This window comes from Pinus tabuliformis, chromosome 7 (assembly GCF_031772625.1).
Source record: "Pinus tabuliformis cultivar Carrire ecotype Pingquan chromosome 7, CPIR1, whole genome shotgun sequence".
NCBI classification, from domain to species: Eukaryota; Viridiplantae; Streptophyta; class Pinopsida; order Pinales; family Pinaceae; genus Pinus; species Pinus tabuliformis.
Genome location: NC_142293.1, coordinates 3,215,904 through 3,240,689, shown reverse-complemented (window position 1 = coordinate 3,240,689; position 24,786 = coordinate 3,215,904).

Sequence of the window (24,786 nt, the reverse complement as noted above, 5' to 3'; positions counted from 1 at the left end):
TCTGAGGCACTTAATTTTGTGTCCTGATTCATTTTCAACCAAGGCTTTGAAGGATTTGAATTTTTCGAATGCTTCATCTTTGTGCTTCATGAGCCCTAACCAAACAAATCTGGAGAAATCATCAATGAATAATATCAGATATTCTTCTCCTCTAGGTGTCCTCTTCCTAAATGGACCACATACATCTGTATGGACTAGCTCGAGAGGCATGCTAGCTGATCCTTCCTTCTCTGGAAAGTTAGTTCTGGTTTGTTTTCCAAACTGACAAGATTTGCATATGGTATTGTCTGGAATTTTGATATCTGGAAGACCAGGAACTGCCTGATATTTGCATGCTTTCCTTATTTGTGAAAAGCTTAGATGCCCCAACCTCCGATGCCATAGCCAATGTTCATCATTCTTGCTTAAGTAGCATTTTTGTCCTTCCTCAAAGATATATAGATTATTTGGAGTCCTTCTTCCTTTGATCACAGTTTTACCTGTATCAAGATCGCGAACACAACACCCATTTGATCTAAATATTACCTCGGTTCCTTGATCGCACATCTGACTGACACTTAGAAGATTATGCTTCAATCCATCAACATATAAAACATTTCCTGCTTTGACTTTCTCTTTCAACGGAGCAACACCTTTTCCTTTTATGGCTGCATAGATATCGTTCCCAAAAGAAACTTTCTTCCCTTTTTCTAATGTGGTATATGACTCAAGCTTTTCTTTGTCCCCTGTCATATGCTTCGAACATCCGCTATCAATGTACCATAGAATTTCTTGACCTTCTGCATAAAAGGCTATCCCACATCTTTCTGGTTGTGATTCTTTTATTCTCCATGTTCTAACATTTGAGGTTTGTTCCTTCTGAGTTGTCTTCCGGAATCTGCTCCTGCATTCAGAGTCTTCATGACCAAAGTTATTACAAATAGAGCATTCAACTTCATTTTCAAGAACCGAAAAATTGTTATAAGTCCTTTTCATGGTTCCAGTCATTCTCCCTTGCTTTTGAGCTTCTCTAGTCATGATTGTTTTGTAGGCAACACATTGAGCTGCTTTGTGACCGAAGTTATGGCAAGAAAAGCATTGGCCATTAAAGAAACTTCTGTGATAATCAGATCTATCATCCAACCGATTGTAGCTTCTATTCATTCTTGGAGCAAATTGGGAAGATTTTACCTGTGGCTGATTGTAGCTTTTGTTTGTCCTTAAGGCAGTTTGTCCCTGAATTTCTTGATGGTCTTTATTTGTTCTTGAGATAAACTGTCCCTGATTCACCTGATGACTTTTATTTGGCCTTTGCTCGCTTCTCCTTGCTGCATCAAGATAACTTTTAGAGGTAGAGGCTTGAGATGTTTCTCCATTATATCCAAGACCTGTCTTGATCAGAGGAGATCGCTGCACATTGATAATCTCATCCAAGGTTTCAGATCCTTTAACAAACTTAAGATTAATTGCTTTGGTTTTCTCAATCTCCTTTCTAAGACAAACAATCTCACATTCCAATTTTTCAAGATGTTTTTCCTTTTCAGCTAGTTGACATTGTAGAGAATCAATAATAGCATTCTTCTCTTCTAAACAAACTTTGAGATCTTTCATTTCTTCATAAAATCCTTCTACATCTATAGCATCCATGTAGTCATCATCTTCAAAAGCCATTAAAAGTTTATATCTATTACCTTGTTCATCTTCATCACTATTTGAAAGACCATCACTATCCTCATGAGTGTAATAGCTTTTCTTCTTTTCATTCTGTTTCTTGTTCCATCTAACAGGTTCCTTTCCCTTGTCATTCTTATCTTTGTGAGGACATTTGGCAGCATAATGACCTACTCTTCCACAAGCAAAACATTTAAAAGGTAACTTACCTCTGAACCTTCCGGAACCCCTTTGAAGATTTCTGACAAAATTTGATTCTTCTTCTTCATCTTCTGGCACATGATTTGCTTCATAATAATCTTCTTTGCCTGAAGCTTTGAAGGCAACTTCTCTTCTGTGTGATGGACCTCCCTTTCTCATTTCATAAGCGGTTAGAATTCCATGAAGCTAAGACATAGTGAGAATTCGGAGATTTTCCTTTTCTTCTATTGCAGATACTTTAGATTCAAACTTGGGTGACAATGATCTTAGAACCTTTTCAACTACTATAGCCTCTTTTATTTCTTCACCCAAATTTTTCATACAATTAACAATCTCATCTACCCGAAGAAAATAATTAGCCACACTTTCATCATTATACATCTTGAGAGTCTCATACTAAATCCTGAGAGTTTGAAGTTTAGCACGCTTTACCTGTTCATCTCCTTCATAGCTTGTGACCATTTTGTCCCATATCTCTTTTGCGGATTTGAAGTGCATTACCTTCATGAATTCCGTTTGGGATATACTTCCTAATAGAGTACTGACTGCTTTTGCATTTGTTTCATACTTCTTTTTCTCAGCTGGATCTGTAGGAGTAGCTGAAGGAAAAGCATAGCCTGTTTCTACAATGTCCCAAACTTCTGTACCAAGAGATTGAAGATATGCAGTAACTCTTACCTTCCAATAATTGAAGTTTGTCCCATCAAAAACCGGTGGCCTGATTGATGCTTCTTTCTCGTAGTTGCTCATGATGAATGATCTACCTTCAAGCGATCAAGCTTCTCTGAAGGACCTGCTCTGATACCAATTGTTGAAAATAATACTGAGAGGGGGGGTGAATCAGTATTATCAGATCTTTAAAACTTTTTCAATGCTCAGAAACATATACGCTACTTCAGTTAAGTAAAACTGCGTGTACACGCTACTGTGTCTAAAGAAACCAACGTATAATCAGAAAACTTATGATTCAGCAGTTTATCTTCAGTAAATGCATCAGGACATTATTAACCATGATAGTAAAACAGATGCAGTATAACAGAACAGATCATCACACAAAAACCACACACATGAACACCAAGATATAAGGTGGAAACCCAATGTGGGTGAAAACCACCTGCTGCAAGTTGTCTCTATCTTTCTTTAATATGAAACTTCAGTTTACAATCTTTTTGTACTGGTACAGCCTTATACCAGTACGCAGGCTACAACCTTCTCTCGTTCTCCAAACTTCCTTGGAAGGGAGCTCCAACCCCCTTTGCTCTTGTACTAGCTAAGATACTAGTACGTAGGTGCTGACCTACAATCTTCTTTCTTTCAGGTACCACCTTTCATACATTTTCAGACTGGATATTCCTGAAGCACAATCTTACAATCTGAAGACCACAATTTATTCAACTTTCACAACAGATCATTGAAGCACAAAACAACCAATACTAGCATCATCAATCTTTGAATCACTGAACCACTGAAAACCCTGTCAACACCAGTCACAAGAACACAGAGCAGATTACAGGACTCTGCAATAGCAGTCAGATCCAACTGCAACCCCAAAATCAAACTTCAAAAGATATACGCTACTTCAATGAGAGAAACCCGCGTATACACGCGCTTTTACAGAAGGAAAACAGCGTACAGATCTAAAAATAAATTCTCTTAACTTGCAGCTGTACCAGACATCAGTTAGACCCAGAACATAACATTGCGTCAGTATGGAGATATAGAAATACGCATGATCAACCATATCATAATAGTGCATTTCAAACCAATAGATCTCGATCTCCCTTAGATCTAGACTTCCATCAACCGATGTGATCTCTCCTTAGCTTAGATCAAGCAACCCAGAACCTGCATACCAGATCTCTTTCTTTTTCAGATATTCAAGCCTTTTCAAGATGTTCTTGCCTAATGATCTTCTTCTCCTTATATAGCCTTAGGCCTTGCTCAATACCAAGAGCCAAAACCGTAGAAATCCAAAACCATCAACTTCAAAACTAGAGATCTACACGTCTGTCGAGGTACTTTGGTCCAAAGACATGGGCACAAGTACCGAGGATTAACTACCATGGACCAAAAGGAAACTTCCCGACATATACGCCCTTTTCTGTTCATGCATCTGCGTGTATACGCGCCTTCGTATATAGATCTCCTGCGTATACGCGACTTAGTATGCATATCACCAGCGTGTATACGCAACTTTGACTTAATTAACCTGCGTATATGAGATTTCTCTTCATTCTTGTAGTCTGAACGGAGATCTGTCATCAAAGAGAGTTGCCATCAAGGACAACACCTGTATCATAGCGCCACACCTGAGCCAAAATGCCAACAGATGATTAGACGACAGAGAATTAACACATATGTTTGGAGTGATGTGACAGGTACGGGCCCGCCGGGTTATAATTTTGTATTATATGAACACATTATAAATTATATTATATGGACTTTAGAATTAAGCAGAAAAATGCTTTAAACGAATAAAGGGACCCACATGGATTAAATAGTGTTAAAACAAAAATGCGCGGGGACTAAAGGGAAAATGGGTAAATGGGGTTTTTTAAAGGTTTTAAACAAAAAGAAGCCCGGGAGCCCGAAAAAGGGTTTATGAGAATTTTTGAGACAAAAACAGGGATAAAGGGGTTTGAAAGGAAATAAGGGGAATGAGGAAACGGAGGTGTGGGAGTTATAAGGAGAAAAGGGAAAATGAAGGAGAAAGCATGAAAAATTGTTGCCAGCCTTGTACAACCAAATCAGCACTGCTCAACACCTTTTTTGATCCATCAAATGTTGCAAACTGTAGCAGAGCTAACACTTACCCAGTGATGGAACCTTCACAGGTCCAAACACATCACTATGCACAAGCTCTAATATCTGTTTCACCCTCTTACCACCAGAGGGGAAACTCACCTGATTCTGCTTCCCATATACACAATTTTCACAGAAATCAAAATCTAAAGAGCTATTACTCATACCTTCTACCATACCTTTACCATGAAGTATTTGAAGGCCCTTCTCTCCAATATGTCCAAGACTTTGATGCCACAGCATGGTCTTCTCTCAAGAGACCACTAGATTTTCTGCTCCACTTTCCAGAACCATAGAACTATTGCACCCATCAATAACAATGCTACCTTGCAGCTTGTACAGAGTTCCAATCTAAACTCCCTGCATCAATACCAGTGCTCCCTGAACCATTTTATAGGTATCCTTCTCGAACACTGTTTTTACACCTGCATCATCTAGCTTGCTTATAGAAATCAGATTTCTGGCTAATGCAGGAACATGTAGAACACCTGGAAGCATTCTAACCCTTCCACCTTGCAACTTCAACTTTACATTTTCGCGACCAACATTTCTAGCCTTCCTGTCATCCCCCAAGAAGACATCACCACCATCATATTTCTCATACTCGCAGAACCACTCTCTATGGGGAGTGAAGTGAAAGGATGCACCTAAGTCAATCAACCATTCCTCATGATCTACATGTGTACTTGAAGAAGCCAAGTACACATCCCCACCTTCATTTGAGGTGGTTTTCACCTTTGCAGAAGGAGCCTCATTAGATCCATTTCCTTTGTCAGGAGCTTTAGATTTACAGTCCCTTTTAAAGCGACCTTCCTTTCCGCATTTCCAACACACCACCTTTACAGGTTTTCCTGGAGATTTAGATCTCCCTCTAGATTTAGATCTCCCACTCAATGACTTATTTTTGTTTCTGTTCTGGGACTGTCCTCGTACAGACAAGGCATCACCATTCTGGCTCTCCATATTTTTCCATCTCATATCCTCCGTCAGCAAGGCTGAGACTATTTCATCAAAATGCAAGGAAGTTGCAGTGCTACCTATTGCAATAACCAAACTATCCCATGAATCTGGTAGAGAACACAACAAACTTATGCACTTATCTTCATCTGAAATTTTAATATCAACAGATGCTAACTGACTTACCACAGTATTAAATGCATTCATATGCTCTGTCACCGAGTCTCCATCTTTCATCCTTAGGTTATATAGTTTTTTCCACAAGAACAATTTATTCACCAGAGACTTAGATTGGTACAAAGTCCCTAACTTTTCCCACAAAGCCTTCGTCGTAGCTTCCCCTGATACATTTAGCAATACTGAATCTGAGACACACAATCGTATTGTGCTCTTTGCCTTCTGATCCAACTTATTCCATTCTTCATCGGACACTCCCGTTAGTTTAGTACCTGTATCTACCGTGATACACTGATCTTTAACCACTAACAGATCCTCCATATTGAGTTTCCACAACTCAAAACTCTAACCATTAAATTTCTCGATCTCTATCTTTCCACTGCTCGCCATCTTCTTTCACCACCAAAATCGATCTCGCAAATCTCCCACTGAACAGGGCCTACGACAAGCCCGAGCGAAACCCCTCAAAGGTGTCCCCTTGAAGCCAAACCAACTCTAACAACAAATATAGGTTTTAACCCCATACAGAAATTACCTGCATACGAATTCTAAAACATAGAAATAAACAATGTGAGAGCATAACACATAAAACACATATACACAGATATTTTCCCCTGGATACCAAAACCGGGACTACCAGCTTTATTTTTCATTATGTTCCTTTCAATGTTACAATACATATTTATACATGCCAAAGCATCCAATACAATGGACTGAAAACCATCGCGTCTAAAACCATCGACCGAAAACCTTCGCGTCCAAAAAAACATGTGCGAAAATCATGCACAAAACCATAGGTGGGTCTGCCCAACCTAACATAGGGTCCAAAACCAAAATTTTGCTGGGCACTACCCCGGACCCCATAAAGTGGGGTTACGGGTACCCCTCAAACCCCTTGTGACCTCCCCCCCTCTGACCCTCGGTTAACTATGTGGGCTAGCCGTGGAAAGAATATAACACAACCCAACAGGATCAACCCCACCGTAGATGGGAGGATAAGTTGGGAAAAGGATAGTTCATGTGTCTTGGACTCAGATGAAGAATTCGAGAACTAGCAGAACTAGTTTCACAAAGTTTCTACTCTATGCTGTAATATGTAGGTTTTAACCTCGTACAGAAATTACCTACATACGATTTCTAAAAAATAGAAAATAAACAATTCAAGAGCATAACACATAAAACACATACACACAGATATTTTCCCCTGGATCCCAAAACCAGGACTACCAGCTTGATTTTTCATTATGTTCCTTTCAATGTTACAGTACATATTTATACATGCGAAGCATTCAATACCATGGACCGAAAACCATCACGTCCAAAACCATGTGTGAAAATCATGCACAAAACCATAGGTAGGTCCACCCAACCTAATTATAGGATAGAAAAACAAAATTCCCAGGGCGCTGCCCGAGAACCCATAGAGGGGGGCTACCCGCCCCCCTAAAACCCCCCACTGCACAATCAGCGCAATGAAAGGGGGGGTTCCGCCCCTCCTCTAACCTCCTAGTTCACTACGTGCACTAGTCATGGAAAGAATAACAAAACCCAACATTCTCCCACTTGTTGTTTCCTTTCCACAGGGGGCCACAAGAGAGCTTAGTCATTTATCTAGCCCTGCAATGCCCATTGTTTCTTTACACCAAGAGAACTTCTCAGAGCTCAGAGACTTTGTCAGTGCATCTCCAGTATTCTTCAAAATGTCCACCTTTACCAGCAACACCTTTTTGTCTTCTATCATATCCCTCACAAAGTCACACTGAACATCAATGTGCTTTGTCTTTGAATGATATGCAGGCTTTTTTGCCAAGAAAATTGCACTTTGGCTATCACAATATATCCTTATAGCTCCATGTACTAACCCCATACTTGAACACAATCTCTGCAACCAAACTGCTTCCTTGCTTGCATGAGTGGCTACTGTGTATTCTGCCTCTGTAGTTGATAGTGCCACTACATATTGTTTCTTACTTATCCAACTGACTGCACCTCCAAATAGGTTAAGCACATACCCACTTGTAGATCTCCTCTGATCCAGATCTCCAGCCCAGTCTGCATCAACAAAGCCACATATATCCAAAACTTTGTCCAATCCTGGTCTTCCTTGGTAGCACAAACCATAATCACTAGTGCCACGCAAATACTTGAAAACTCGCTTCACTGTTGTCCAGTGCTCCTTCCTTGGTTTTGACATAAACCTGATCAATACTCCCACTGCATGTGCAATGTCTGGTCTAGTATAGACCATCTCATACATCAGGCTACCGACAACACTTGCATATGGAACACATGACATATCCTATTCCTCTTCTTGTGTCTTGGGACATTGTTCAGTAGATAACTTTACACCTACATGAATAGGAACCATCACTAATTTACTATCCTGCATATTAAACCTCTACAATATTGTCTCGACACACTACCTTTGTTTTAACCAGAGCTTCCTTTTTGTCTGATCTCTTTTAATTTCCATGCCCAAAATATAGTTTGCAGCACCAAGATTTTTGATGTCAAATTTGGAGGACAATGGGTCTTCAAATCCTGGATAATTTCTTTGTCATTTCCAACAAGAAACATATCATCCACATACAAGACCAGATAAATAGCACTGTCACCAATTAATTTAAAATACACATAATGATCTACTTTGCTTCTGGTGAAGCCAAGTTCCAGTATAAATGTATCAAATTTCTGATGCCACATCCTTGGCGACTATTTTAACCCATACAAAGACTTCTTTAACTTGCATACCATTTCTTTCTTACCCTTCACCTCAAAACCTTCAGGTTGCTTCATGTAGATCTCCTCTGCGAGATCCCCGTGAATAAATTTTGTCTTCACATCCATTTGTTCTGACTCAAAATAAAAAGCAGTAGCAACAAATAAAAGTAATCTAATAGAAGCTACCTTGGCAACAGGGGAAAAAAATATCACCAAAATCAATTCCCGACACCTGAATAACCTTTTGCTACCAATCGAGCTTTGTATTTCTCCACCTTTCCTTCTGCATTTGTCTTCTTCTTGAACACCCATTTTATGCCAATGGGTTTCCTTCCAACCGGCAACTCCACTAGATCTGAAGCCTCATTTTTGTGCAAAGATGCCATTTCATCAACCATGGCCTCTTTCCAGAGTTTTCCATCCTCTGAATCTACTGCTTCCTTCACACTTCTGGGATCATCATCAGTAATAGATAAAGAAAAAAATGAGCAAAAAGCAAATGGACTATACCTTTCTCACTGCCTTCTTTCTCGAACTAATCTTTTCACACCCGGAGTTTATGGCGCTTCATTTTCTAATTCCTCTTCTGTTGTAGAGTCTAATTCTTCCTCTTTTAGCTCAAACTCAATCTTCTCAAGTTCCTTTGGTTGGACTTCATGTTTAATAACATCTTTCACCTCTCTAAACACCACATCTTGGCTATACACAACCTTCCTTGTTACTGGGTTCCAAAGCTTATAACCCTTTAAACCATCCTTATACCCAATAAAGATGCACTTTTCAGATTTACTATCCAACTTGGTTCATTTCTCCTTTGGAACATGTACATATGCACCACATCCAAATACCCTCAGATGTGAAAGAGAGGGTTTCTTACCAATCCATACCTCTTGTGGAGTCTTATCCTCCAACGTTGATGAAGGTGATCTATTGACCAGGTAACATGATGTCTCCACTGCCTTTACCAGAATTCCTATTCTAACCCGACACCACTGAGCATGCTTCTTTCCATTTCCATCAACATCTTGTTCATTCTTTCTGGAACTCCATTTTGCTGAGGTGTATATGGAGTAGTCTTCTACCGTGCTATACCACACTTTTACAGAATTCTTCAAATTCCTTACTGCAAAACTCTCCACCGTTATCTGTCCTCAACACCTTTATCTTCTTCTCTGTCTGGTTTTCCACCAGAGCCTTAAATTCTTCAAACATGTCAAAGACTTCAGATTTCTTCTTAAGGAAATATATACATGTATTCCTTGAGAAGTCACCTATAAATGATACATAGTACACAAACTTACCCAGTGATGGAACCTTCATAGGTCCAAACACATCACTGTACACAAGCTCTAATATATGTTTCACCCTCTTACCACTAGAGGGGAAACTCACCCGATTATGCTTCACATATACACAATTTTCATAGAAATCAAAATCCAGAGAGCTATTACTCATACATTCTACCATACCTTTACCATGAAGTATTCGAAGGCCCTTCTCTCCAATATGTCCAAGCCTTTGATGCCACAGCATGGTCTTCTCTCTAGAGACCACTAGATTTTCTGCTCCACTTTCAGGAACCATGGAACTGTTGCACCCATCAACAATAGTGCTACCTTGTAGCTTGTAAAGAGTTCCAATCCGAACTCCCTGCGTCAATACCAGTGCTCCCCGAACCATCTTGCAAGTATCCTTCTCAAACACTATTTTTACACCTACATCATCCAGCTTGCTTACAGAAATCAAATTTTTGGCCAATGCAGGAATATGTAGAACAGTCGGAAGTGTTCTAACCCTTCCACCTTGCAACTTCAAATTTACTTTTCCATGACCAATGATTCTAGCCTTCCTATCATCCCCTAAGATTACATCACCACCATCGTATTTCTCATACTCGCAGAACCACTCTCTATGGGGAGTGAAGTGAAAGGATGCACCTGAGTCAATCAACCATGCCTCATGATCTACATGTGTGCTTGAAGAAGCCAAGTACACATCCCCACCTTCATCTGAGGTGGTTTTCGCCTCTGCAAAAGGAGCATCATCAAAACCCTTTCCTTTGTCAAGAGCATTAGATTTATAGTCCCTTTTGTAGTGCCCTTCCTTTTCACATTTCTAGCACACCACCTTTACAGTTTTTCTTGGAGATTTAGATCTCCCTCTAGATTTAGATTTCCCACTTGATGACTTATTTTTGTTTCTGTTATGGGACCGTCCTCGTATAGACAAGGCATCACCATTCTAGCTCTCCATATTTTTCCGTCTCATCTCCTCCGTCAGCAAGGATGAGACTATTTCATCAAACTGCAAGGCAGTTGCATTGCTACCTATTGCAATAACTAGACTATCCCACGAATCTAGTACAGAACACAACAAACTAATGCAGTTATCTTCACCTGAAATTTTTATATCAACAGACGATAACTGACTTACCACAGTATCAAACACATTCAGATGCTCTGTCATTGAGTCTCCATCTTTCATCCTCAGGTTATACAGCTTTTTCCATAGGAAAAGTTTATTCACCAGAGACTTAGATTGGTACAAAGTCCCTAACTTGTCCCACAAAGCCTTCATCGTAGCTTCCCTTGATACATACAGCAATACTGATATGAGACACACAATCATATTGTGCTCTTTGCCTTCCGATCCAACTTATTCCATTCTTCATCGGACACTCTCGCTGGTTTAGTACCTGGATCTACCATGATCCACTAATATTTATCCACCAATAGATCTTCCATCTTAGGTTTCCATAACTCAAAACTCTGACCATTAAATTTCTCAATCTCTATCTTTCCACTGCTCGCCATCTTCTTTCACCACCAGAATCGATCCTGCAACTCTCCCACTGAATAGGGTCTACCACAGGCCTGAGCACAGCAACAAAAGTGTCCCCTTGAAGCCAAAAATAACTCTGATACCAAATGTAGGTTTTAATCCCATATAGAAATTACCTGCATACGAATTATAAAACACAGAAAATAAACAATGCGAGAGCATAACACATAAAACACATACACACAAATATTTTCCCTTGGATCCCAAAACTGGGGCTACCAGCTTGATTTTTCATTATGTTCCTTTCAATGTTACAATACATATTTATACATGCTGAAGCATCCAATACCATGGACCGAAAACCATCGCGTCCAAAATCATGTGCGAAAATCATGCACAAAACCATGGTAGGTCCATCCAACCTAATATAGGGTCCAAAAAAAATTTCTCGAGGTGCTGCCCTGGACCCCGTAGAGGGGGCCTACCCACCCCCCTCTAACCCCTCGGTTCACTACATGGGCTATTCATGGAAAGAATAACACAACCCAACATAATAGACTTACAAAAGCTCTTTGTCGTGTCTCAACAGAGATATGTAATTTACTCTACTATGATGGGCTTGGTGATGTCAGCTTATTTTTCGATGATTTTGAAAGGGATGTATAGAAAGAACAACGATTCCAACCCTTGTATATAGCTTTAAGGGCTACACCTACACGATGGTGGGGCACACATAAACACAATATAGGAGATTGGAAGGAGTATCACCGTTTGATGAGGCTCAGGTTCGGTCATGAAAACACAAGGGTCGCAGAGAAATATAATGGTAAGGATGATCCCCGAGTGTTGAGTGTGGAGCTTTATTATCTTCTTTATTCACAAGTATCACTGCATTAAACCCCAGTTCATAATGGGGTGAAAACGTCGCCCATTTTTTCGCCACCATGGGGGTAAAATTGCCTTGTAAAATATTGTAATTTCGTATTCAATCTAGGTCATTCATTAGGCAGATGATCTAGAGGTAGAAGTTATGTTATGTTTAATTTAGGGTTTTTTGCCCGAGAAGGAAACCCCTCAGTATATATGAGGGAATTGTATTGTGGCTGAATATATATGTGTATTCTAAGCAAGAAAGAGATAGGAGAATGTGTGAGAGCGAAGAGGAAATTACAGCAGATTAGCTGTAGGTTGTATCTCTTCATTTTGCTGGATAATATAAAAGGAAGGACTGGCTGTTTCTCCATGGACGTAGCCCAAATTGGGTGAACCACATATATATGTGTCCCTCTTTTGTTTTATGCATTTTTAGTGTTTATATTTCTGAAATATTTTATGTGTTCCATTGTTTTGTAATATATAATTTTCTAACAACTGGTATCAAAGCCGAAGGTATATTTGGTTGATAAACTCGCGGGACAGAAGGGTTCCTGGTTCAAATGGGAGAAATGGCATAAGATGGTAGGTTTAGGGTCGAAAAATTTAATGGCCAAAAGCAACAGCCATGGAAGATGCAGATGGAAGATTATCTATATCATAAAGATATGTACCTACCATTGAGCGGAAAGACAAAGAAGTCGACAAGTATGACAAACACAAAATGGGATATTCTAGACAGAAAGGCACTTGGAACAATATGGTTGTGCCTAGCAACATTGGTAGCCTTTAATATTTCAAAGGAAATGATAACAAAGGGTTTAATGTCGAAATTGGCTAAATTATATGAAAAACCCTCAGCCTCTAATAAGGTATTTCTTATGAAGTTTTTATTTAATATGAATATGTTATAAGATGGATTTGTCTTTTATCATTTAAATGAATTTAATACGGTTACCAGTTAGTTAAGTTCTGTAGGGGTAACTTTTGATGGTGAAGTTATGGATCTATTATTTCTATGCTCATTGCTAGAAAGTTGGAATGGTTTAGTTATGGTCATTAGTAACTATGTCTCTGGATCTAGTACTTTAAAGTTTTGAAGATGTTGTCAGTGAAATCCTTAACAAGGAAATGCAACAGAAACGTTCCAGTGAAACATTAGGTAATGCTTTGACTGTAAAGGCTAGGGGAAGAAAAATGGAAAGAGGAAATAGCCCAAGATATCACAATAAGTTAAGAAAAGGAAGATCCAAGTCCAGATCGGGGATAGTGTGCTAGAAATGCAGGAAGAAAGGGCACCTGAAGAAAGACTATATGTCTTAGAAGGGAAAAGAAGGAGATGTGCAACAAGAAAACAATCATGAAGTGAATATGATAGGTGATGCACTTCAATATGCTTTGATTCTTTATTTAGAAAATATCATTGATGCTTGGGTGGTAGATTTAGGGGCCTCATTCCATGCCACACCTGATAGGAAACATTTTCATGATTATTTTAAAGGAGATTTTTGATAGGTTCATTTCGGTGATGATAAACCCTCTAAAATCATTGGAATGGGTAAAGTTTTCATAAAACAATAGAATGGAAACCAATGGCTACTGAAGGAGGTAAGTCATGTTCTAGATTTGAAGAAAAAACTAATTTCAATAGGGGAGTTGGGAGGTGAAGGTTATATAACTACTTTTACAGATAAAACCTTGAAGGTCACTAAACGAGCCCCGGTAATAGAAAAGGAGAAAAGGGTACATTGTATTTATGCAATGGTATTTCTAAATTTTTTTATTGCTTTAACCTCTACAAGAGCAGATACAACATTGTGGCATCATAGGCTTGGACACATGGGTGAGAAGGGGATGTAGATTCTTCACTCAAGAAATTTGTTTCCAAGTTTGAAGCATGTTGATTTGGAATTTTGTAAGAATTGTGTTTATGGAAAATAGAAGAGGGTCATATTCCTCGAAGTTGGGAAAGAAAAGAAGAGCTAAAAAATATAGCTTGTGCATACAAATGTATGGGGACCTGCTCAGGTATCATTTCTCGGTGGCTCTCTCTATTATGTTACTTTTATTGATGATGCAACCAGAAAAACTTGAATTTATTGTATTCGAAATAAATCTGATGTATTTGATACTTTCAAGAAATGGAAAGCTTTGATTGAGAATGAGACAGGAAAAAGGTTGAAGTATCTCAGATCAGACAATGGAGGTGAATATTGTAGCAAAGAGTGTGATAAGTATTGTTGAGAGGATGGAATTCACAGAGAGAAGATATTTCCAGGAACACCACAAGAAAATGGTGTGTCAAAAAAGATGAATGGGACAATCATGGAACATGCAAGGTGCATGAGATTGCATGCAGGATTGCCTTTATAATTTTGGGTAGATTTTGTAGATACTGTTTTTTATCTAATAAACAGAGGGCCTTCAATTTCCTTGGATGGAGGTACTTCAGAGGAGGCATGGACAAGTAAAAAGGTAAATTGCTCATTTTAAATACTGTTGGGTTGTGTTATATTCTTTCCATGACTAGCCCATGCAGTTAACCGGGGGGTTAGAAGGGGTGCGGAGCCTCCCCCTTCGTCACGCCAATTGCGTAGCGAGGGGAGTCACAGGGGGTTTGAGGGGTGTAGGTAACCCCACTTTATGGGGTCCGGGGTAGCGCCCTGGAAAATTTTGGTTTTGGAACCTATGTTAGGTTGGGCGGACCCACCTATGGTTTTGTGCATGATTTTCGCACATGTTTTTGGACGTGATGGTTTTCGGTCCATGGTTTTGGATGCAATTATTTTCGGTCCATGGTATTGGATGCTTCGGCATGTATAAGTATGTATTATAACATTGAAAGGAATATAATGAAAAATCAAGCTGGTAGTCCCGGTTTTGGGATCCAGGGGAAAATCTCTGTGTATATGTATTTTATGTGTTATGCTCTCGCTATTGTTTATTTTTTTGTTTTAGAATTTGTATGCAGCCAATTTCTATACGAGGTTAAAACCTATATTTGGTATCAGAGTTGTTTTGGCTTCAAGGGGATGCCTCTGTTGCTGAGGGGTTTTGCTCGGGCCTGTGGTAGACCCTGTTCAGTGGGAGATCTATGAGAAGATGGCGAGTGTTATAGACATATTTGGGAACTGCAACCCCAAACTCATATGTCAATAAAATAAGGGCTCTTCAATCCCTAAAAGTGTTGTTTCATACCCTAAAGGATCATGGTCAGCTGATTACATTATTTCCTAGAAGTTCCACCTGAAAAACTACTCAGAACTGGCCAAAACTGGACCATACTAACTGCTCCATGGACAAGGTGTGACGCATACTGGCTACCAAACTAGCCAGGTGCAATGCATACTGAAATGGCCTTCTGTGGAGTGCGATGAGCAAGAATAGACAAATGGCAAAGACAGTTTGCTAAGTGGATGATCATGGAATCTTCCAGAAACTTCTCCTATGACATTTGCCTCTCAGAATTCGCCTAGGGATGAGTAAGAGATCAATGAAATCTCCAAGTGGAACCAAGAACTATCAGTGTAATGACACTAATCAAAAACCCAAAGCTAAGTCACACCCTTGCAAGACATCTATAAATGGATCCCTCATCTGAGAGATCTAGAGGCTGGAATTTTGTATTTTGTAAGGAAGTGTTGTTGGTTTATCTGTGAGAAGAGACATTGCATTGTTGGGTGATTTGCTTGTTCATGAGGTGAAGAGGGCTTCTACATTGGGAGGATGATGCTGGATCAGACAACTGGGTTGTAATCCTCTCTTTCACTACTATTAATAAAGTTCTTTGAGTTTTCCTCCATATGATCGTGTGTTTAGGAATCTTATTATTGATGAATGCAATTGTATGGTAAAAGTGTTTCTGATTCCGCATTGTTTATGATGTTTTATATGGAGATGCTTTGATAGTTTGTTGTTACTTTGACTCTACAGGTACTCTTTGAGCAGAACAAGTAGGAGAGGAGTGGCAAATTCTATCAAGGAAAGGAGAAATCAAGCTAGGATCAAAGCGGAAGATCCAGGTTGATCCTCTTTTCTTCCCTCTAATCTATCACACTTAAGGGAACTCTCCAAAGGCTTTCATTATTTGTTTCTAAGATAGCTACCCATCTTAGTGGGACTATCAGTTCAAATCGACACTAGTTTTCCCTGAAACTAAATGGCGACTCCACTGGGGACCGAATAGTTTGTTTTGTTTGTTTATTGTTTTCTTGATAAACTACAGACGGAGCCTGAAGTTAGCCAGCTAGCCTTCAAAACGCCTTTGCTATGCAATTGTGAAGTAGATGAAATGTTGCTTAAGTCAATCTCTGGGTTGGTTTATGAACTGAACATCTGACTTACAAAGAATTCTAAGTGCCCTTGTGGTAGCTCAAAACCTCATAAGATCTTACCCCTATGCTTTTTTATTACTGTCCATCATTACTCGGCCTAAATCACTGAACTTAGCTGCAAATTTTGAGCAAAAACCAAGCTCAATTTTTCTCCCTGGTCCATCGCATTATCTGTAACTGTGCAACTTGGATGCATCGTACCTCCCATGTGTTTCAGGTGAGATGCATCCCTGTTTCCCTGTGTTACAGGTGCGATGATTGAGTGATACTGTTTTCTTCTCTGAAAGTTGGTTTTTTCCTCCTTGTTTTCAGCTTTATTCAACAGTTTTGTTGTTCATGATCAGTATCTTCTTGCTCAAGCCTTCTTCCTTCACATATCAGCCTCCATCAGTTAGGAATTGTAAATTTTTTTGTGTATTTGTGAATCATTTACAGTCTTCCTTTGTCGAAAGCAGCTTAATCAAACTGTTGTGTTTTATGCAAGTGTCGTAATTGTCATTTTGAATCAAAAGAAGAGTGTCGTAAAGTCTTCCTCTTCTAGATAGTTGATTGTAATTTTTTCATTGTACTTGATTTTAGTTATTAGTATTTGAAGTGTCGTTTTGCAGTTTTCAGTTCGAAATCGAAAAGTGTCGTCTTAGTCTTCCTTTCGTTTTGAAAAGAAATTGTTAGAAATGTCACTTTGAAAGAAAATAGTTCAAATCTGTACTTAGCTTTCCTTTTTTGGCATTCACACATTAAGAAAGCGGAAAACAAATACATGCATGTGCATTTGCATTTTGATTGCATGCGAATTTGATTTAGGAAAGTGCATTTAGTGTGTGCTCTATGCTCTCTGCTGAAACAAAATCATTATCTTCTTTCCTTTATAGCTAGGATTTTCATTACTAAAAGAACATAAATGATTGTTTATCATTTTAGATTGCATATTTAGGAATTTCACATCTACATCACCTGATGAACCTTGAAAGACAAACTTATAAGAAAGATCAACTCTAAAATAAATCTCAATGAACATAAAAACGCTTTGGAACCTAACGCAACACATCTAGAAGTCTAGGTTAGAGACATGTTCCTACATCATAAAACCTGGTAACTATCGTTTTCATTGAAGGTTGGGTGATTCCTCCTCTTTGATTGACAAGTGCCACTACGGACTTGTGCTCCCCATACCATTGAGTATATATTGGGAGACCACAATAGGATGATATCCTTTATCCTTAGGAAACCGTGTCTCCCGCCCTGTCGATCGCAATGCACTAAACACAGCATTCGGGAAGATTGACTGTCGTACATAAGTCCTTGGTAATTTCTCTATCATTTATCACCAAGGTGTATTTTGCAGTTTTGCGATCAGTTTGGTAATCCCTCTGTCTAGATTTCTAGAGTAGTCACTTTTGTTCCTTTTCGACTCCTTAAAAGAAAAGGTCCATCTGAGCACTTGTCACTTCAGGCTCATTAAAAATCGAAGGTGACTAGAGTCACCTTTAGCTTTTTCTCGACTCTTAAAAATTGAAAAAGCAAGTTGCGTCAAAGTGTCTTAAAATTTATTTTAATTGGAATAACATCCCTATTCCTTCATTGATCTGAGGTTGAGATAATGGAGTCTACCAATCAAGAAATCCCTCTTATAGGGAATCTTAGTCCTTTCTCCTCTTGGGGAGATATTGGTTCTCCATATATGGCTACATTGTCCCTTCCAGGAATCAAAATCGTTCTGCCAGTATGGCTTTTCTCAACCTTTGTCATTCAAAACACCATAATTCGTCAATAATCTAATCAGCAACCAGATGATACTAAAGTTACCCCTTCACCTTCTACTTCGTTTGTTTCTCCTTCCCCTTCTTCCTCTTTGCTTGGTGAAACTAGTGACACTAAAAACCAAGTAGCTAAGAAGAAAAAGAAAGGGAAGGAGTAGAAGAAGAAGCCAGCTAAACAAGGGAACAACCATGCATCATCTGGCGAAAATCCACACACTAAACGTTCCAAACCAAAAATCCATGCACAATTTGCAAGGGAGACCACTACCATCGAGATTGCCCTTGCATTCCGTAGATCTTGAGAGAATGGTCTCCCCGTTTGCACCATTCGGTGTCATCAACCTCTGACAATCAGGTTGACAGCACACCATCAACTAGTGAAAACGAAATCAATAGACAGAAAGGAAAAGTCAGAGATCCATGTAAGTTATGTGAAGGTGATCATCCTCTTCACCGTTGTCCTTTTCTGGATGAAGCCAACAGCATTTTGGATAACCGTCCTACTTCACCGCAGCAACTTCCACCTGGATACAAGAAACTATTACCAAATCCTTCACTAGCTGAAAACCCGATTGACATAGCTCAATTGACAATAGAATCACCTATCATTGAAAGTGAACCTTCTGAGTCCATACCGGACCAAAGTCAATTGGTCGAGATGGCAGTCAACCCAGTCTTGCCTTCAGAAGGCCCACCTTCAGATGATACAGTTCCCAGAGAGAATGAGAACGACACCATTCAAATTCTTTTTGTTGATACAGAGTCTAATGAACTTGGGGGAAATCCACCCATTCCTTCATAACAGGAAGAGACCCCCCCAGTTCATGAAATTTATCCAGACATTTATCCAGTACCTCCTCCAAGCAGTCTAGTCATTTTCTTTGATTGGAATCAACTAGCAAAACCCCGCCTTCCATTTAATGTACCATTCCGAATCATAGTACAAGTTTACAAAATGATCGTGTCTGGCACTATCATAGATGAAGGGGCTTCAGTGAGTATCCTTTCCTCAACTGCTTGGAAAGCACTTGGTTCTCCATCGCTTTTGCTTGAGAAACAAAATTTGTTGGGCTTCAACAAAGGAACCAATGGACCGTTAGGGATCCTTCCAAAGTTACCAATAACTTTGAGAAAGAAAACGTTCATTTGAACGTGATGGTAGTCCAAGGTCCACTAGATTACAATATAATCCTTGGACGTGACTATATATATAGCATGGAAGCTATTGTTTACACATTCTTTTGAGTGATGTGTTTTCCGCATGAAGGCAGACTGGTGCAACTTTTCGACCAGCTTTCATTTCCAGCTTCAAACACAGCTATAAATCAACCATCATCCCTAAATGGTCTCCTCGTGTCAACAATGTCTCTTCAACCTTCATTCCATCCACCTAATTACAGCAAGTAGTTCAGTGAGTGTGATGAAGTTTAGGGGGCATGCACCCTAGTCTGCTTCAGTAGGCGAACCCAGAGGAAAAGAGAGATTTTCTTGAAAGGTCTTAATGCTTTGACTGAAGAAACATTCCCGTCTAGGTTATGTGATTAGTCTGATACACTTATTTACTTTTTACGATTGTGATTGGAAGCTCACACCATTCACCTTCGTATGTTATGTGATTGGAAGCTCACACCAGTCACCTTCGCCTATTTCGATAGACAAAGCAAAGGAAGAGTTTTTGTCTGCCGACAGAAACAATCCTGCCTAACTACAAGGACTTCCATTTGGTAACCTGGAAACTCTCCTTTTATTGAAACACCTGGGGGCATGCAAACCTTTGTATGCAAGTGAAAAACGACCTTTGATTTTCTTAGTTTGTAGGTTCTCAACCATTTAACCTCGTAGCTAGTTCATTTCTAGCCTGCATAAAAAGGCAGTGAGAACATGTTATAGTAGTGTTCAAGCTCATTAAAAAATAAATCTACCAAGAGACGTTATCAAAAGACTGGTAAGAGCAATTTTCCCGCAAGGTTCAAGCTCGTTAAAAAATCAACCTGCACTGAGCACATGTTGGCACAAGGTTCAAGCTCATTAAAAAATAAACCCGCCTTTAGTAAACAACCTTTGTGATCACTTTGCTATCAACCTTTTTGAACCTTGGTTGTGTTCGTACCATCACCTCCATTCATTTGGCCGACTATACGCTTCCACTTGATTATTTACTCTTTTGAGGAACATCTGCGATGAGTGATTCTGATTGCCACCCTCTTCAAACTGCCATGTTTTGAGAAGTTCCAAACTTACCTGGAACTAGTTGCTACCCAAAAATACCACTCGTTCCTCAAAAACGAGTCCCTTTTGAACTCTTTTTAGACTCGTTAAATATAAAAATATTGTCGAGCCATTAGCCTTTCCAGCTCGTTAAAGTAAGGGGAATGCCATCCCTCCCATATATTTTAATCTTTTTGGACCTGAGGGATTATCAAACAAAAAGATCGAGCACTTGTCTTCGTCAGCTCGTTAAAGCTATCGAAAAGTCATCTCTTTCGTATTATTTTATACTTTTTCAGACTTAAGGGATTATGTCACGAAAAAGGATTGTTGGAGTCTCCTTTTTGTCTCTTTTCAAACTCTCTAAACATGAAAAGGACCAAGTTATCTTTTTCGTTAAACCCGTTAAAACAATAGCAACAAACTTGTCCACCCAGACAAGAACAAGTCTCACTGACGCTAGGCTTGCTAAACACAAAGCGACAGGTTTGCCCGAAGGGAAAATTATAGACCAAACATATGTCATCCTCCTCAAGCTTGACAAAAATACAGAGGTACTACTTAGCAATGACTGGGGAAAAATGGGAAGAAAACTTGAAGAATTTTATTGGTAGCAGGTCGCTCTTGAACATGACACTTTCACTCCATCACCATGATTGAGTTGGGTTGGGTTCTTTCGTTCACCATCACCATTGGTCCTCCGTACCATCCATGGGGTTAACGCTACCAGTCCATATCAATGTCTCCAATATGTTCAAGAGAAGTCATTTAGAGAATTCACCGTCCAACAAATGCCTCATCCACTGTGATACATCCACCCTTCATTTTTTTCATGACCACCATTCCTGAACCTTATATCATCAGATCGTTTTCACCTCCACAAATATCATTTGCTCCGTTTCACATTGTAGATGTGGGATACATCAAGGCCCTCCTATGATAGGTCACTTCTTGTAGAAATCAGCTCATTAGCCAAGAATTCGACTTAGAAACAACCCTTTCAGTACTTTGAAGCTTGCATGCCTCAATGGCAAGTTTCTCAGTTCCGGCGACAAGTTTACATCAATGACCTTCGACCGAAAGGTTTTGAGTGGTGTTCGACATCGGCTCATATATTCACACCACGTGAATTGTACTATAGTACCTTAAGGGTCATCATCATTATCAGTGAATCCTCTCACGTCTGTTAATAGCTTACATTATTGGCTGGTAATCAGGTGATGTCTTTCCATGTTCGACTTCAGAACATCTTTTCACATGAATCGACTTGTACATCGGGCGAATATTGAATGATTTTTGAAGACCTCGGATCTAGTTTCATCCATCCGGGCTGCGATATATTCAGGAATATAAAGACATCAATTGTACACAGAAGCTGCACAGATAGTCATCTAAGCCAGGGAAGATGACTCTTCATGTGAAGAATCACCAGTCTTCAACAATAGACAATTGTCTGTCCTATGTACATGAAAATGAATTTATAAAGTTGAGCATGGGAATGCCCACCTCAGCTAGATCATGAAAATAATATGATGATGATGTATTGTATTGTATCTTATATAGGTCACCTTCCAGTACGAATGCCTCGGATCCTCATGATAAAGCATTTCACCCGACATCAGAAGATTTACGACCTCATGCTTTAGGGGGCAGCTGTTATAGAAATATTTGGGCACTACAACCCCAAACTCATATGTCCATAAAATAAGGGTTCTTCAGTCCCTAAAAGTGTTGTTTCATACCCTAAAGGATCATGGTCAGTTGATTACATCATTTCCCAGAAGTTCCACCTGAAAAACTACTCAGAACTGTCCAAAACTGGACCATACTGACTGCACCATGGACAAGGTGCGATGCATACTATCTGTCAAACTAGCCAAGTGCGATGCAGACTAAAATGGCTTTTTGTGGGGTGCGATGAGTGAGAATAGACAAATGGCAGAGACAGTTTGCTAAGTGGATGATCATGGAATCTTCCAGAAACTTCTCCTATGACACTTGCCTCTCAGAATTCGCCTAGGGATGAGTAAGAGATCAATGAAATCTCTAAGTGGAACCAAGAACTATCAGTGGAATGACACTAATCAAAAACCCAGAGCTGAGTCACACCCTTGCAAGACATCTATAAATGGATCCCTCATCTGAGAGATCTAGAGGTTGGAATTTTGTATTTTGTAAGGAAGTGTTGTTGGTTTATCTGTGAGAAGAGACATTGCATTGTTGGGTGATTTGCTTGTTCATGAGGTGAAGAGGGCTTCTACACTGGGAGGATGATGCTAGATCAGACAGTTAGGTTGTAATCCTCTCTTTCACTACTATTAATAAAGTTCTTTGAGTTTTCCTCCATATAATTGTGTGCTTATGAATCTTATTATTGATGAATGCAATTGTATGGTCAATGTGCTTCTGATTCCGCATTTTTTATGATCTTTTAGATGGAGATGCTTTGATAGTTTGATGTTACTTTGACTCTACAAGTACTCTTTGAAGTAGGACAAGTAGGAGAGGAGTGGCAAATTCTATCAAGGAAAGGAGAAAGCAAGCTAGGATCAAAGCGGAAGATCCAGGTTGGTCCTCTATTCTTCCCTCTAATCTATCACACTTAAAGGAACTCTCGAAAGGCTTTCATTGTTTGTTTCTAAGATAGCTACCCATCTTAGTGGGACTAGCAGTTCGAATTGACACTAGTTTTCCCTAAAATAGCGAGCAGTGGAAATATAGAGATCAAGAAATTTAATGGTTAGAGTTTTGAGTTGTGGAAACTCAAGATGGAGGATTTGTTGGTGGATAAAGATCAGTGGATCGTGGCAGATACGGGTACTAAACCAACAAGGGTGTCTGATGAAGAATGGAAGAAGTTGGATTGGAAGGCAAAGAGAACAATATGATTGTGTGTCTCAGATTCAGTATTGGTGAATGTATCAGGGGAAGCTACGGTGAAGGCTTTGTGGGACAAGTTAGGGACTTTGTACCAACCTAAGTCTCTGGTGAATAAATTGTTCCTACAGAAAAACCTATATAACCTAAGGATGAAAGATGGAGACTCGGTGATAGAGCATTTGAACGCATTTAATACTGTGGTAAGTCAGTTACCATCTTTGATATTAAAATTTCAGATGAAGATAAGTGCACCAGTTTGTTGTGTTCTCTCCCAGATTCGTGGGATATTCTGGTTATTGCAATAGGTAGCAATGCAACTACCTTGCAGTTTGATGAAATAGTATCATCCTTGCTGACGGAGGAGATGAGACAGAAAAATATGGAGAGCCAGAATGGTGATGCCTTCTCTGTACGAGGACGGTCCCAGAACAGAAGCAAAAATAATTCATTGAGTGGGAGATCTAAATCTCCACGAAAACCTGTAAAGGTGGTGTGCTGGAAATGCAGAAAGGAAGGGCACTACAAAAGGGACTGTAAATCTAAAGCTCATGATAAAGGAAAGGGATCTGATGATGCTCCTTCTGCAGAGGCAAAAACCACCTCAAATGAAGGTGGGGATGTGTACTTGGCTTCTTCAAGTACACATGTAGAGCATGAGGCATGGTCGATTGACTTAGGTGCATCCTTTCACTTCACTCCCCATAAAGAGTGGTTCTGCGAGTATGAGAAATACGATGGTGGTGATGCCTTCTTAGGGGATGATAGGAATGCTAGAATCGTTGGTCATGGAAAAGTAAAGTTGAAGTTGCAAGGTGGAAAGGTTAGAACACTTCCAGGTTTTCTGCATATTCCTGCATTGGCCAAAAATATGATTTTTGTAAGCAACTTGGATGATGCAAGTGTAAAAACAACGTTCGAGAAGGATATGTGCAAGATGATTCATGAAGCACTGGTATTGACGCGGAGAGTTCGGATTGGAACTCTGTACAAGCTACAAGGTAGCACAGTTGATGGGTGCAACAGTTCTATGGTTCCTAAAAGTGGAGTAAAAAATCTAGTGGTATTTGGAGAGAAGACCATGTTGTGGCATCAAAGGCTTCAACATATTGGGCAGAAGGGTGTTTGAATACTTCATGGTAAACGTATGGTAGAAGGTATGAGTAATAGCTCTCTAGATTTTGATTTCTGTGAAAATTGTGTATATGGGAAGCAGAATCGGGTGAGTTTCCCCTCTAGTGGTAAGAGGGCGAAACATATATTAGAGCTTATGCATAGTGATGTGTTTGGACCTGTGAAGGTTCCATCATTGGGTAAGTTTGTGTACTATGTATCATTTATAGATGACTTCTCAAGGAATACATGGATATATTTCCTTAAGAAGAAATCTAAAGTCTTTGACAGGTTTAAAGAATTTAAGGCTCTGGTGGAAAACCAGACAGAGA